Raw genomic sequence first — 16,119 nt, forward strand, 5'->3', positions numbered from 1 at the left:
AATCATTAGAACACTGCCATCGGGCAAATCTCCTGGTCCCGATGGTCTTCCGGGCGAATATTATTCCAAATTTGGCGAACTTCTAACCCCAACGTTACAAGAAATTTATTCGCAAGCGGTTACCTCCTCTTCTTTCCCCTCAGAAATGTTAGGTGCCTATGTTGTCACCATCCCTAAACCAGGAAAGTCCCCAGATACCCCAGCCAATTTCCGCCCAATTTCGCTTCTCAATACAGATGTGAAAATTTATGCTAAAATCTTGGCTCATAGACTATTGCGTATTTTGCCTACTCTTGTAGATCCCGATCAAGCGGGGTTTACGATTGGAAGGCAGGCTTCTGATGCAACTAGGCGGGTGATCAATGTTGTCTGCCACGCAAGGGCCTGTCGGACGCCTTCTCTGCTCCTTTCTTTGGATGCGGAGAAGGCGTTCGACAGGATACATTGGGGATACATGAAGTCTGCTTTGAGTAAATTTGGATTTCAGGGCCCCATTCTGTCCGCAATTTTAGCTCTCTACTCTACTCCCTCTGCAAGGGTCTACACCTCTAGCATCCTATCCCAACCTTTTACTATAACGAATGGTACCCGACAGGGGTGCCCACTGTCCCCCTCCATCTTCAACTTGTTGATAGAACCCCTGGCGGAAAAAATTAGAGCCCATCCGGACATCCATGGTTTTGCCTTTAAAGGGAAGACACACAAAATAAACCTATTCGCGGACGATATAATCCTCTTCCTTACATCCCCAATGCTTTCCTTAACGCACACTCAGAACATTCTGGACCAATTTAGTACTATCTCCTACTATAAAGTCAATGACTCTAAGTCCCTTATCCTTCCCCTTGACATCCCATCACAAACTATGCTTAAACTACAAAAATCTTTTCGGTATTCCTGGAAGAAAGACAGCATAACATATCTAGGCCTGCAGATTACGGCAGACCCTAACAGATTAGCTGAGGCCAACTATTCATTACTACTTCAAAAACTAACTTCTGAGACCAGACGCATTTCTAAAACGGAACTAACATGGTCAGGACGCCTAGCCTCCTTCAAAATGTTACTGCTCCCACAGATCCTATATGTATTTCGCACCTTACCAGTACCTATCAAACCCATGTACCTTAGATTACTTAACTCCCTTCTCAATGGGTATATCTGGCAGCAGAAGAAACCTAGGTGCGCTAAAGGCTTACTAATAAAACATAGAAAGGTGGGAGGCATGGGTTATGTGAAGCTCCAGGACTATTTTAAGGCGGCTCTGCTCACCCAACTAGCCACTTGGTTCCACAAAACAGCGTCTATCCCTTGGAGGGATATTGAGCAGTTTATGTCCCCGACAGGAGACCTCCCCTCTTTGCTCTGGCTTGACAGGCTGAGGCCCTTTAATCTGAGACAACTACCACTGACGATCCAGGCCTCCCTATGGGCATGGAGAGACCTCGGGCGGGTCGAGCCGGCGGAGGGGGGAACATTGGAGGTCCCCATAGAGATTGACTTACTTAGTAGAGCTATCCCTGGTCTTACTACTCACACTTGGAAACTCAAAGGTATCAAATTTCTCTCCGACCTGTTCTGTGATGGTCTAATCAAAGACTTCATTGCGCTACAAGATGAATATGGCCTAGAGAGGGGTGAACTATATAGATATGGTCAGATCTCACACTTTCTTCGTTCCGTGCCCACAGCCCGAATTTCCATACAGGCAGATGTCTGGAAGTTTTATACAAACAAACTTACACTAGTAAAAGGGATTTCGTTATTCTATGGCATCCTCCAGCACAAGAATGTATTTATCAAATCCTCCCCATATTTAAAGTGGGAGGGAGACCTGGGAAAGGTATACTCACTGACACAGTGGCATCAAGCCATCAATTCAATCTACAAGGCATCCCGCTGTGTTAACCACTGGGAATTACACCAAAAGATAGCATTGCGGTGGTACCTTACCCCATATAGGTTGTCTAAATTCTCCGAAGGGATATCTAATCTGTGCTGGAGGGGTTGTGGAGAGGTGGGTTCACTCAAGCATATTCTTTGGTCATGTAGGCACTTGACTAGCTTTTGGCACAGTGTATTTAGACTGTTATCCTCCCTCACAGGGATTATTTCCCCCTCCGATCCTGGTTTAGCCTTATTGAATTTGGGCATTGAGAAATATCCCCCCCCAGTATAAAACAATGGTGACACATATTCTACTAGCCTCCAGATCACTTATAACTCGAAAATGGAAAACGGATGCTGTTCCTTGCCTTTCAGAAGTCATTACTATTGTGAAAACTAATTGTATATATGAAACGTTACTACTTTCTAGGTTAAGTAAAAATATAAACCGCATAGATGCCTGGAAAGCATGGAAAATCAAATACCATTAATCAGGTTCCACACTCATAACCTGTTAGAAACATCGGGTCCATCTCAATCCCAATCCCTCCTATCCCCACTCTGTCCCAGGGGCGGATCCAGGGGGGGGGCAACGGGTCAATTGCCCCCTCCGAGAATACCGCCAGCTGATGACAGCACGGCCGGTTCCGCGGGTCCAATCGCGGCCGGTTCCGCGGGTACCCGCGGGCCGGTTCCGCGGGTCCAATCGCGGCCGGTTCCGCGGGTCCAATCGCGGTCGGTTCCGCGGGTACCCGCGCTGAGTGGACGGGTGAGGGGGGGGGGGCAGCTGGTCGGCTTAGGAGGGCTGCTGGCCAATCAGGAAGCCAGCAGGCAGGGGAGCAGGGAGATGACATCATCTCTCACTGCCCTGCATCCCTCCAGTTCCGCCTTCACTGTGTAGGAAGCTGTGTGCAGCAGAGAGATTGCATCATCTCTCTGCTGCCTATCTTCACTCTGGGACCCAACAAAAGACCACCAGTAGGTGACAATCCGCAATGTGTGGCAGGCTACGTGGCAAGTGGCAATCCGCAATGTGTGGCAGACTACGTGGCAAGTGGCAATCCACAATGTGTGGCAGGTGACGTGGCAAGTGACAATCCGCAATGTGTAGCAGGTGACGTGGCAAGTGACAATCCGCAATGTGTGGCAGGTGACGTGGCAAGTGACAATCCGCAATGTGTGGCAGGCTACGTGGCAAGTGGCAATCCGCAATGTGTGGCAGACTACGTGGCAAGTGGCAATCCACAATGTGTGGCAGGTGACGTGGCAAGTGACAATCCGCAATGTGTAGCAGGTGACGTGGCAAGTGACAATCCGCAATGTGTGGCAGGCTACGTGGCAAGTGGCAATGTGTGGCAGACTACGTGGCAAGTGGCAATCCCCAATGTGTGGCAGGTGACATGGCAAGTGACAATCCGCAATGTGTAGCAGGTGACGTGGCAAGTGACAATCCGCAATGTGTGGCAGGTGACGTGGCAAGTGACAATCCGCAATGTGTGGCAGGCTACGTGGCAAGTGGCAATCCGCAATGTGTGGCAGACTACGTGGCAAGTGGCAATCCACAATGTGTGGCAGGTGACGTGGCAAGTGACAATCCGCAATGTGTAGCAGGTGACGTGGCAAGTGACAATCCGCAATGTGTGGCAGGTGACGTGGCAAGTGACAATCCGCAATGTGTGGCAGGCTACGTGGCAAGTGGCAATCCGCAATGTGTGGCAGGTGACGTGGCAAGTGACAATCCGCAATGTGTGGCAGGTGACGTGGCAAGTAACAATCCGCAATGTGTGGCAGACTACGTGGCAAGTGGCAATCCACAATGTGTGGCAGACTACGTGGCAAGTGGCAATCCACAATGTGTGGCAGGTGACGTGGCAAGTGACAATCCGCAATGTGTGGCAGGTGACGTGGCAAGTGACAATCCGCAATGTGTGGCAGGCTACGTGGCAAGTGACAATCCGCAATGTGTGGCAGGTGACGTGGCAAGTGGCAATCCGCAATGTGTGGCAGGCAACGTGGCAAGTGACAATCCGCAATGTGTGGCAGGTGACGTGGCAAGTGACAATCCGCAATGTGTGGCAGGCTACGTGGCAAGTGACAATCCGCAATGTGTGGCAGGCAACGTGGCAAGTGACAATCCGCAATGTGTGGCAGGTGACGTGGCAAGTGACAATCCCCAATGTGTGGCAGGTGACGTGGCAATCGCTATTGTAGTGGGCTACATCACCATTAGCATTTATGGTTTATGCTAAATGTGAGTACCCTGGACTGTGTCCTTTTAAAAAATAAAGTTCGGATTGCATTACATACTTCACTATTAGCATTTTCTCTTCTCCTATGGATGCATATGCTACCTTTGACTGAGGACCGAGAGAGGGGGGCATCCATTGTTGTTTACATCTACCACCTGCTCAAAAGGATATATGCTGTTCCCTTACAGCAGTAAGGTAAGGTAGCCATTGCTACCAGTGTGTGGACACCTTGCACGCTATCACCTATGGAATAAAGATTCACTCACGGGATTAGCAGATATTTGCACACAGAGTGGACTTTTTTTCAGTGCATGATTCAATACGGACTGTGGAATATACTTTATATAATATAGTTAATCTGTTTATAATTTTACTGTTATATATATTTTTCTCACTCACGGGATTACCAGATATTTGCACACAGAGTGGATTAATATATTTTTTGCAGTGCATGATTTAATGCGGACTGTGGAATATACTTTATATAATTTATTTATTTTTTATGATTTTATTGTCATATATATATTTTTTCCTTATTGCACCTTTTGATATTAGATTATTGAGTGTTTTTTAATCACGCTGCAGATCCTGCTATCACTGCAATCTGTGCACTTTGGATATATTATATATCTACCCGAGCACTTGTATGCACTTTATTGAATGCACCTTTTTGATGCTAAATCATGCGTTTATAGTTTGTAGGAATATTCACTTTTAATTTTTTTGTACATTGTGTACTTCACATATTTACTGCTATATTTATTTAAGGAGCGCAACACCACTTTCATACATTCATTTCCCATATAAATTGCCCCCCAAAAACATATTTTATAGCAGTGCCCCTCCCGAGATTAGACTCTGGATCCGCCCCTGCTCTGTCCCTTCTCTTTTCCTCTCCCCTTATCTATCCCTTTCCCCAAAGCTATTCTCTGCCTATCTTAGTTTAAAGTCTCTCTCTTTTTTTCTCTTCTGCCTGATTCTTTTGTTCTTCTTTGGCTTTTTCTTCTCCACAGTTCTGGATTCTACCTACTTCTACTCGCCCCCTTTTTCATTTTCGAACTACTCACAATATGCTTACTCTGAAAGGGCCTAGTTACCTATAAGTTGCAATCTGCTTTTTTAGGAACAGGCTGACTAGTTTTATGTTGGAAGATTACATTATTGCACTTCCTGTTCTTTATACAGTATGAGATCTGTAATCTGTGTATGGTATAGCACGGTTGTAATTCCTATCATATACGAAATGTCCATAACTGTATTTTTTTTTCTATGTATGTGAAAAAAATTTCTAATAAAAACTAAATTGAAAAAAAAAAAATAAGGCTATCTGACTGTGTTAGAATGGGAACTACAAGTTGCTAGTTATAATATCTTATAGTTTAGTTACTGGTTATTAAATCTTATAGTTTATAGCATTTTGTGTTTTTTTTTCTGACCAAGTAGATACAATAATCTGTTTTTCCAATTTTAACTCTTTTGTGTGGACCGGTGACCAATTATTTGAGGCATTGCTCAATCAGAGATACAAATGAGCTCTTGACAAGCACAGCACTCTATAGCGAAATATGGATGTGGTTTTTACAACAGATGGTCAGATACATGCATAAATGGCAGGCAGAGAATAAGCATGGGTCGGCAACGTTGAATCAGGCAGATGAACAAGAGCAAATTCAGAGACAGGCTAAGGTCAGGTCAGGAAGTATTCAAGCAAGGCCAAGGCAAGCCAGGTCAATAACAGGAGTCTATACATAAATGGATGCAGGAACACAGGTAATAGCTACAGAGCAGACAGCACTTGCTGATAGCACTGCTGCAGTTTAAATAGTATCATTAGTGCTAATATTAGCGATGAGCGCATGCGGGTGCGCACAGTTATGTGCGGGCAAATGGGCACCCACACATCAGCACCTGCGTACCTGTGGATGTCTAGAGCTTTCAGCTGTGCTAGAGCCAGGAAAAATAAAAATAACGTGTCGCTCAAAATGGTGACAAAAATTGTTAGTGACAAAAAATATACATGTGAAAAAAGATATACAAGAAGCAATAATATCATATGAACAAAATTAACTCAAGGTGAATGTTCCAAAAGTGAATGAATCAAAAACATAAAGTTATTGAATAAACAAGATAATGCAGCTCAAAGGTGAACCTTGTATAGGGAAAAGTCTCTCACACTCCTCCCGGTGAAGTCAAACTGAATCTTGTGTATAAACAAAGGATAAGGTGGCACGCTTACCAGACTTGATGGACTCGTATACTATACAGCATAGGAGTCAATCAGGCATTCATGAGGAATAACCTCAACAGGATTCAGCATGCAAAGCTGATGATCTGCAAATGGACCACTTCCGATATCGACAGAGGGGATCCACCATCAGAAAATTAGCTCCATAAGGTGCAGTGATCCACATCAAAGGTGAACTTGGTGATCCATGAAGATGGGTATAAAAACATAAAAAACACACATGTAACACTGGATAGTCGGTTTATTATAAAGCATCAAGTTGACAATCCAAAAAAGTTTCATACAAGGCTGGTAACATATGGTTGTAAAAAACAATGTGCGGTAGTTTCAGGAGCATCACCTGGTGCGTTTGGTCCAATTGGATTTATGTTTTTGGTTCATTCTCTTTTGGAACATTCACCTTGAGTTCATTTTGTTCATACACAACATATATTGTTATATTCATTTATATATTATTGCTTCTGGTATAACTTTTTTCACTTTTATATTTTTTGTTACTAACAATTTTCATCACCATTCTGAGCGCCACATTATTTTTATTTTTATTTGTATTTATACTTTATGTCTACTGGAGATGTTGGCAGCTTACTAGATTTATGTGCTATTTTTTTATTTTTGTACTAGTGCCAGTGCCTGTGCCTTCCTGACAGGTGTACAGGAATAGTGCATTATGCATACAGAAAACATTACGATCCCTATGTCTTTACCGTTTGAGTGGAGTCTGGTAAATCTTTGGGTGGTGAGAGCTACTACCATTTAAAGGGAAAGAGCTATAATGGGTAGCACAATAATACTTTGCACCTTAATTACCTTATTTATAAAGAACGTTTTTTTTATAATTCATCTACACATTGGCCAGAACATTCCCTATCTGTTCTTCAGTGAGAGGAAATGGTGTTGATTTACCAAAACCATATAGACCAGCAGCCCCCAACATTTTCGACACTGTGGACCAGTTTAATTTCTACAAAGACTGGGGGGAGGGATATTCAGAGTTGGTCCACAGCTATGCCACAGTGTCCTTAGTTCCCCTTTACATCACAGCCCCACTTTACATTATAGTCTCCCTTTACAGTGCAGTCCCCTTTATATCACATTGCCCCTTTACATTACAGCACCCCTAGCAATCACAGCCCTTCATCACAATGTCCCTTGCAGTCATGCCCCCCCCCCCTTCCTAACATCACAGCAACCCCTGTAAATCTCTACCTCCCCTGCACAGTCCTACCTTTCACAGGGCAGTTATCAGCCTGTGTGTTATCTCCCTCATATCCCGCCTGGCCACAGATCTCATCCTATCAGCAGAGCAGGATATAGAGAAAAAGAGGGTTCCCCTTGAGGTAGGACTTTAACGGCACTCAAAGAGAGTCACAAAATGGTATAATAGAAAGAGATCGAAATTTATTGAAAATACATAAGTAAAAACATGAATCATGGAGTGTACATGTCAACCATAACTGAAAATGCAAGTAGTAGAGGTGGACGATAGATAAATTGATCCTTCACCCGACGCGTTTCGGAGTCTACAAGAGACACTGCTTCCTCAGGGGGTAACTAGGATACAAAGACTCTATGGAATAAGTACAGTTAATGAGTATACACACTATTCACAGATAATATTGTAACATGAAGAATTACATGTAGAACTTACAACTGCAGCAATCAGGCGCTTGCGGCACACTCCATTTAATTAAAAACAGCATCAAGCGCAGAATTTTGGCCACCAGAGATCACCATTATCCTAAAGGAACCAAGTATAAAGAAAAAATATCTATAAAAAAATATATATGTATAAAGCCCCCAAAGGAAATTCCCAGAGGGGCTTTTTTTACTGTGAGACACAAGAGAGGGCCAACTGAGGCCCATAGTAAGAAAAACTTTTTTAAAGTAAGGAGAGATATGCTGAAAGATATGGAAATTTGAGTGAAGGGGTATGAGGAGGGTCTAAAAAGATAGGTCATTGGCCTATACACATACCTGGGCCTATGTACATGGATAGGCTCCGAAATAGATGTCCTTCATCCAATTAACAAGGAGACACTAAAATATGTTATATTTCAGTCACTGCTAGCAGTAAGCGGCTAGTATAAACTGTTTAACCACTTGCTGACCGCTATCGGCAAATATACATTGGCAGAATGGCACGGCTAGGCAAAGTAACGTACCCGTGCATTATTTTGAATTTCCCACCGTGCATGCGCCTGCCACGAGCTCCGTAACCTAGCCCACGGGACCCGCGGACTCGATCGCCGTGGGGATACACGCGATCGTGTCACAGGGGGTGAAGAATGTCGGAGATGCCGATGTAAACAGCATCTCCCCGTTCTGCCTAATGACAGGACACTGATTGTCTGCTCCGTGTCATATCGTCACACACAGCCCATCACCCAGACAGTTAGAAACACTCCCCTAGGATACACTTAACCCCTCCCCACCCCTTAGTGGTTAACCTCGTCACTGCCAGTGACATTTTTACAGTAATCAATGCAATTTATAGCATTGATCGCTGTATTAATGCCAATGGTCCCAAAAATGTGTCAAAATTGCCCGATGTGTCCGCCATAATGTCGCAGTCACAATAAAAATCGCTGATCGCCGCCATTACTAGTAAAAAAAATTTTTTTATAAAAATGCCATAAAACTATCCCCTATTTTGTAGACGCTATAACTTTTGTGCAAACCAATCAATAAACACTTATTGCGATGTTATTTACCAAAAATATGTAGAAGAATACATATTGGCCTAAACTGAGGAAAAAAAAATGTTTTTATATATTTTTGGGGGATATTTATTATAGCAAAAAGTAAAAAATAATGTGTTTTTTTCAAAATTGTTCCCCTTTTTTTGTTTAAAGCGCAAAAATAAAAACCGCAGAGGTGATCAAATACCACCAAGAGAAAGCTCTAATTTTGTTTGGGAGCCACGTCACACGACCGCGCAATTAAAAGTTAAATCGATGCAGTGCCGAATTGTAAAAAGTGTTCTCGTCAGGAAGGGGGTAAATCCTTCTGGGGCTGAAGTGGTTAAAGAAAGAGGATACTAATGGCCAATTTTCTTGTCCAAATTTTGCTAATGTGTTGATAATTACACCACATAGTTGTTGATACCTAAGGCCAAAAACAGCTATATAATGCTTGCAGGGTATATATCCCTTCCACGCTGACATGGTCATCCCTCCCCTGGCGTGATCATCACACCAGAGGAGATAGGGGACAGACGAAGGCGGAAATCAGCAGAGCAGGGGGTGGAAGGAGCTGCAGATCTGGACAGAGGGCAGGAGCTGCCCAACTTATCATGTTAACAAGCTAGTGATTACCTGCTTGGCAATATGAAAAGATTCCCACACTCTGTGCAGATCTCCAGCTCTCCCCACCCCCTACCATGTTGTTAGGATGACATTGGCAGCCAGGCAGGAGATGCAGGAGAGAACATACAGGCTAAATGGCACAACCACGCAGCAGGAAGTGAGCAGTGATCGCAATCTATGATAGTCCTGTCTGGACTATGGTCACCGTTCACCTCCTTCCATGCGGCCGGCTCAACAACAGGCCACGGTCCGTGGCCCAGGGGTTGGGGACTGCTGATACAGACTGTTCACCTACCAAAGTAACTAGCAACAATCCTGTTTTATGTTTTTTTTTTATTTACCTTCTTGCCATTTATTCATTTTGAAAAGTTAAAGTGATTGTAAAGTCTTGTTAAAAAAAAAAAAAAAACATGCTAAACTTACCTCCTATGTGCAATGTTTTGCACAGGGCAGCCTGGATCCTCCTCTTCTTGGGTCCCTCTTTGCTGCTTCTGGCCCTTCCCTCCTGTCGAGTGCAAGCAATTTTCTATGGGGGTACGCGAGCCGAGCTGCAGCTCCTTGTGTCCATTCAGACACGGAGCTGCAGTTCGGCCCCACTCCCTCTATCTTCTGATTGGCTAACTGACTTTGATTGACAGCCATGGGAGCCATTGCCACTGCTGTTAAGTCTCAGCCAATCAGGAGGAGAGTCCCGGACAGCTGAGGGACTTGTGGACATCACTATAGAGAGATGGGGCTCAGGTAAGTATTAGGGGCTGCTGGTGAGGCTGCTATACACAGAAGGCTTTTTATCCTAATGCATGGAATGCATTAAGATAAAAAAAATTTACAACTCCTTTAACATGCAGTAAATAGCCTCACTGTCGCATTTGCCTTTTTTCTGTTCATGTCTTTATTTAATTTTAAATTGACCCCAAATTCTTATAGCCATTCATTTAGCAAATCTGCCTGTACATTCACTCAAAGTGGGCAAAACAAGTAATCTTTAGGCTATTTTCTCTGAACAAAAATTATTTTATTATGGATAACAGTAAAAATCTATATCATGGCCACTACAGCTAGAGAGCATAGGAAATACTTTTGTACCAAGAGATACTTTGTAACAAGAGATACACAAAAGTGAATTATCAAATGTAATCATTGGTAATATTTATGTGCTTATTCCCTCTAGCATTCACCATAATTGTTACATTGTACATTGTTACAGAGACATGTGTATTTTTTATGCTCTCTAGCTCCATCTAGTGGCCATAATGTAGTATCTTTACGACTGCCCATAGTAAAAGAACATTCATTCAGAAGACAAAATAGCATAAAGATCATTTGGATCATACAGAACAATTGGGCATGCAAACTTGCTGGATAAAAGTGATTTTTTTTTTTTTTAAACCTTTATTGTTCTGTGTACTGTACACCCTAAAGTAGTATAACAGGATAAATCTAGCTAATCTTAACAAGGTTCTTTCTCCTGCTTCTTTCTCCTGCTTACACCTATGCTGACCAACCTCCTATGTCTCCTAATCTCCTGTGTGCGCTGCAGGGGAGAGGAGAGAGCACTCAACAATGGCTGGCTATGTCTGGTAGCTGTGCCGTCACCCATAGGTTTACTATGGCCCAGCTATTGTTGGCACTTCCTACTCTCCCCTGCAGCCTTCTGGCTGAAACTGGGGAGCCGGGTCACATGACCAGACAGGACCAGTCTGAAAATAGGTAATTAAACAGATCTTTCTTAAGCTCGCCATACACCTATAGATTATCTGCAGATTTTCTATGGTTAGATGGAAAAAGTGCAAAAGATTTCTCCATGGTATGCTAAACTGTGTGGATGGAGGAATCTCCCACTGGGCCAAGCTTCAGTATCTTGCTAGTCAGCCCCACTGGCTCTCAACCTAAACAATGCCTGCACCCAATTAGAATGTTCAGGTATTGTGAGAGCCAGCGGGGCCGACTAGCAAGATATGGAAGCTTCGGCCAGTGGGAGATTCTTCCATCCACACAGTTCAGCGTAGATGGAGGAATCTGTTCCACTTTTTTCATCTGACCATAGAAAAATCTGCAGATAATCTATAGGTGTATGGCCAGTCTTACACAGTTTAGTTAGCACAGGTGTTAGCTGCAGAGATAGAAAGCATTTTCAAATGATTATTCCAGGTTTATTCCAGAATTCCACTTTCATTTATAATCTTTCACCTTTTTGTTTTTGCACCCTTTTTAGTTTTACCACATTTTAGCCTTTTTTCTGTTTTAATTTAGATAAAAAAAGTTATCATTTAAATAAAAATATGAGCAGTGCTATAGGGACAAATATTAAAAATGGAACTTCTGTTCACAGCATCATTTACTGTAGGCCTCCTTTAGGATTTGTGTTTAATTTAAAAAAAATCTCTATCTCATATTTGTCACACTATTGCTTTGTTTGAACCATTTGGAGGTGGACTTGCTTTTGTGTTTCGGATCATTGTTCTGCTGCATAACCCAAGTGCACTTGAGCCTGAGGTCACAAACTGATGGCCAGACATTCACCTTTCTGGTAGAGTTCAGAATTCATGGTTCCATCAATTATGATAAGTCGTCTAGATCCTGAACCTACAAAGCAGCCCCAGACCATCACGCTACCACCGTGTCTGATTGTTGGTATGATGTTCTTGTTATGAAATGCCGTATCAGTCTTATGCCAGATGTAACGGGATGCACACCTTCCAAAAAGGTACATTTTTGTCTCATCGGTCCAAAGAATATTTGCGTAAAAGTCTTGGGGATAATCAAGATGTTTTTTGGTAATTGTGTGATGAGCCGTTGTGTTTTTTTTGGTCAGCAGTGGCTTTGGCCTTGGAACTCTCCCATGGATGCCATTTTTGCCCAGTCTCTTTCTTATTGTTAAATCATGAACACTGATCTTACCTGAGGCAAGTGAGGCCTGCAGTTCTTTAGATGTTTTTCTAGGTTCTTTTATGACCTCCTGGATGAGTCGTCGTCATGCTCTTGGAAAAATTGTTGTAGGCCGGCCACTCCGAAGATTTACCACTGTTCTAAGTTATCTCCATTTGTGGATAATGGCTCTCCCCGTGGTTCACTGGAGTTCCAGAGCTTTAGAAATGGCTTTGAAACCTTTCCTAGACTGATACATGAACATTACTTTGTTTCTAATCTGTTCTTGAATTGTTTTAGATTGTGGCATGATGTGTGGCTTTTTGTGATCTGTTAGCTACAACGTTACATTTGCTGCTCTTACAGTAAAGAACCCTCTACGTAGTTTAAGGTTAAACCTCTTTTCTTCTAATTTTAATGAATGGCCATGAGTCTTGTTAAACTCCCTTCTGCAAAAAAAGTTTTATCCCTATTGTGGGGTCACCAGTATGGTATTTGTATATTGAACTCATATCCCCTCTCAAGCGTCTCTTCTCCAGAGAGAATAAGTTCAGTGCTCGCAACCGTTCTTCATAACTAATATCCTCCAGACCCTTTATTAGCTTTGTTGCCCTTCTCTGAACTCTCTCCAGTTCCAGTACATCCTTCCTGAGGACTGGTGCCCAGAACTGGACAGCGTTCTCTAGGTGTGGCTGCACCAGAGTCTTGTAGAGCGGGAGAATTATCATTTTATCTCTGGAATTTATCCCCTCTTTATTGCATGCCAATATTTGGTTTGCTTTGTTAGCAGCAGCTTGGCATTGCATGCCATTGCTGAGCCTATCATCTACTAGGACCCCCAGGTACTTCTCCATCCTAGATTCCCCCAGACGTTCTCCCCCCAGTGTATAGAATGCATTCATATTTTTGCAACCCAAATGCATTATTTTAAATTTTTCTACATTGAACTTCATTTGCCATGTAGTTGCCCACCCCATTCATTTGTTCAGATCTTCTTGCAAGGTTTCCACATCCTGCGGAAAACTTATTGTCCTGCTTAGCTTAGTATCATCTGCATATACAGAGATTGAACTGTTTACCCCATCCTCCAGGTTGTTTATGAACAAATTAAACAGGATTGGTAGCAGCACAGAACCCTGGGGGACCCCACTATCCACCCCTGACCATTCTGAGTACTGCCCATTTATCACCACTCTCTGAACTCGCCCTTGTAGCCAGTTTTCAATCCATGTACTCACCCTATGGTCCATGCCAACAGATCTTATTTTATACAGTAAACGTTTATGGGGAACTGTGTCAAATACTTTTGCAAAATCCAGATACCCCACGTTTACGGGCCTTTCTTTATTTAGATGGCAACTCATCTCCCCATAGAAAGTTAATAGATTGGTTTGGCAAGAACGATTCTTCATGAATCCATGCTGATTACTGCTAATGACACCGTTCTCATTATTAAAATCTTGTATAGCATGCTTCCCTTTGTCAGACAGCTTCTATTTATGTGATTTCTTGATTCAACAGGCCTGCAATAATCAGACCTGGGTGTGGCAAGTGAAATTTAACTCAGCTTTCTGAAAATTATGGTTAATCACAGTTCATTCATTATTCATTATTCAGCATGGGAGTGGGCAATTACTTATACACATAGGGCCTGCCTGGCAGGTTTGAACAGCTTTTTTTCACTTAATAAATGAAATAATAATTGAAAAACTGCATCTTTGGTTATCGTTGTGCAATATTAAAATTCGTTTGATGATCTGAATCATTTAAGTGAAAAAATCAGGAAGGGGCAAATACTTTTTTCACAGCACTGTAGTTAGCATTTGTCAGGGCTTGGCTCAGCCCTTCCTTCTCTGAGCTGGCCGCTCAGCTATCGGCTAATTGCCAGCTTCCACCTCTCTCCACAGTTACTCAGCTGTTGTTCATATCCTGCTCATCAGTCCTGCCTACTTAAGCCGTCCAGTCCAGAGGGTCTCTGCCTTCGCCTTGGTCAACATCACAAGAAACATCTCCTGCGTTCCTGTTTAAAGACTGGCTTTGGTGACATCCTTTCTGGCTCCAGATCCTGCTTGCTGTTCCACTACTGATCCCTGACTTCTGGCTTAGGCCGCGTACACACGCGGGGACTGTTCGCTCAACTTTGTTCGTCAAACAGTTTCAGCGGACAGTCCGCTCAAAATTAGCATGGACGGACATGGCCACACACGACGTACGAACAGTTTGCTGAAACCGTGCGCGATGACGTGAACGGCACGTACGACGGGACTAGAAAACGACGTCCTATACACTGCAATGCAACCTTCGGCGTATAAATTCTTTCTGAGCATGCGCGGAACTTTGTTTGACGAACAAGCCTACACACGAGGGGACTGTTCGCTGAAACAAGGTTTCAGCGGACAGTTTTTCGGAAATTCCGAAAAACCTTGTTCAGCAGACTGTTCGCTGAAACTGTCCGCTGAAAGCCCACACACGGGCGGACTGTCCGCTGAAACACTGTTCAGCGGACAAAGTTGAGCGAACAGTCCCCGCGTGTGTACGCGGCCTTAGTTGACTATCCATTCCAGTTACTGAAATTTGGCTATGTTTTTACTATGTTTGTTCTTTTTACTTTTATTATTAAACAAGTGTTATTTAACTGTACTTCTGTCTCGGTCTAATTTCATGGTTTCTGATAGCATTATACCAAAAAGTGCCCTTAAAATATTCTTTATTTGCAAATGTGTCTGAATATATTGAGTACAGGACGTGTAGTGCAACAGGAGTCTTTTTGTGTCTATGGCTCCTCAATGTGCTTATGTGTATGCATGTTATATTTGTGCGTGTGTGTGTAATTTGTGTATTAATATGTTAAAATGTATGTTTAAATTTATTGTTTTCTAAGCCTTTTATAAGCCTTTGTGTGATAGTATACAAAATGGGTGACACGCATCAGTGAATCAACTGAACCATGGGCTCCAGGCTGTTTTCAGTTCATGGGCCCCCTGCTCCACATTATTCTAAAGGTTAACTATACACAGACATTTGTGTCTTTTTTGTGTCCCTATTGCGCATGCGCAAGGAATCAGCTGTGCTCTCCTACTGGCCCAGCGGCGGGGGAAGGAGGAGGAAGCCGAGCAGTGACGGCAACGGCCAAGACTCCCAGTAGAGGGGACATGATACCTGTCAAAGACAGCTCCCCCCTGCCCCCAAAAGGTGTCAAATGTGGCAACGGAATCGGGAGTGAGACAAATGAGCAGAAGTTTCACTTTTGGGTGGAACTCTGCTTTAAGGGAGTTTACTGACTTAGAGATTAGCTGTATACTGTGTGTGGTAATTGATTACAGAGTCCTTCTGAAAAAGTTTTGTCCCATGTCACTATGCAGATTTACCTTCTAGTGCAGGAGTCACAGCTTGCAGGCAACAAGATACCATGGGATATGTAGTCTATAGAAAGTTATTTACAAATGAAATAAATGTATTTTTTTTTTCACTTTTTTCAATGTGAAACGTGTAAATGTATGTTTGCCTCTCGACGTCTGGTCCTTGGTGCCAAGATGCCGTATATTTGCCTATATTGCGGTCA

This window comes from Lithobates pipiens, unplaced genomic scaffold, assembly GCF_037356315.1.
Source record: "Lithobates pipiens isolate NorthernLeopardFrog02 unplaced genomic scaffold, aLitPip1_a1.2 Scaffold_16, whole genome shotgun sequence".
Classification (NCBI taxonomy): Eukaryota; Metazoa; Chordata; class Amphibia; order Anura; family Ranidae; genus Lithobates; species Lithobates pipiens.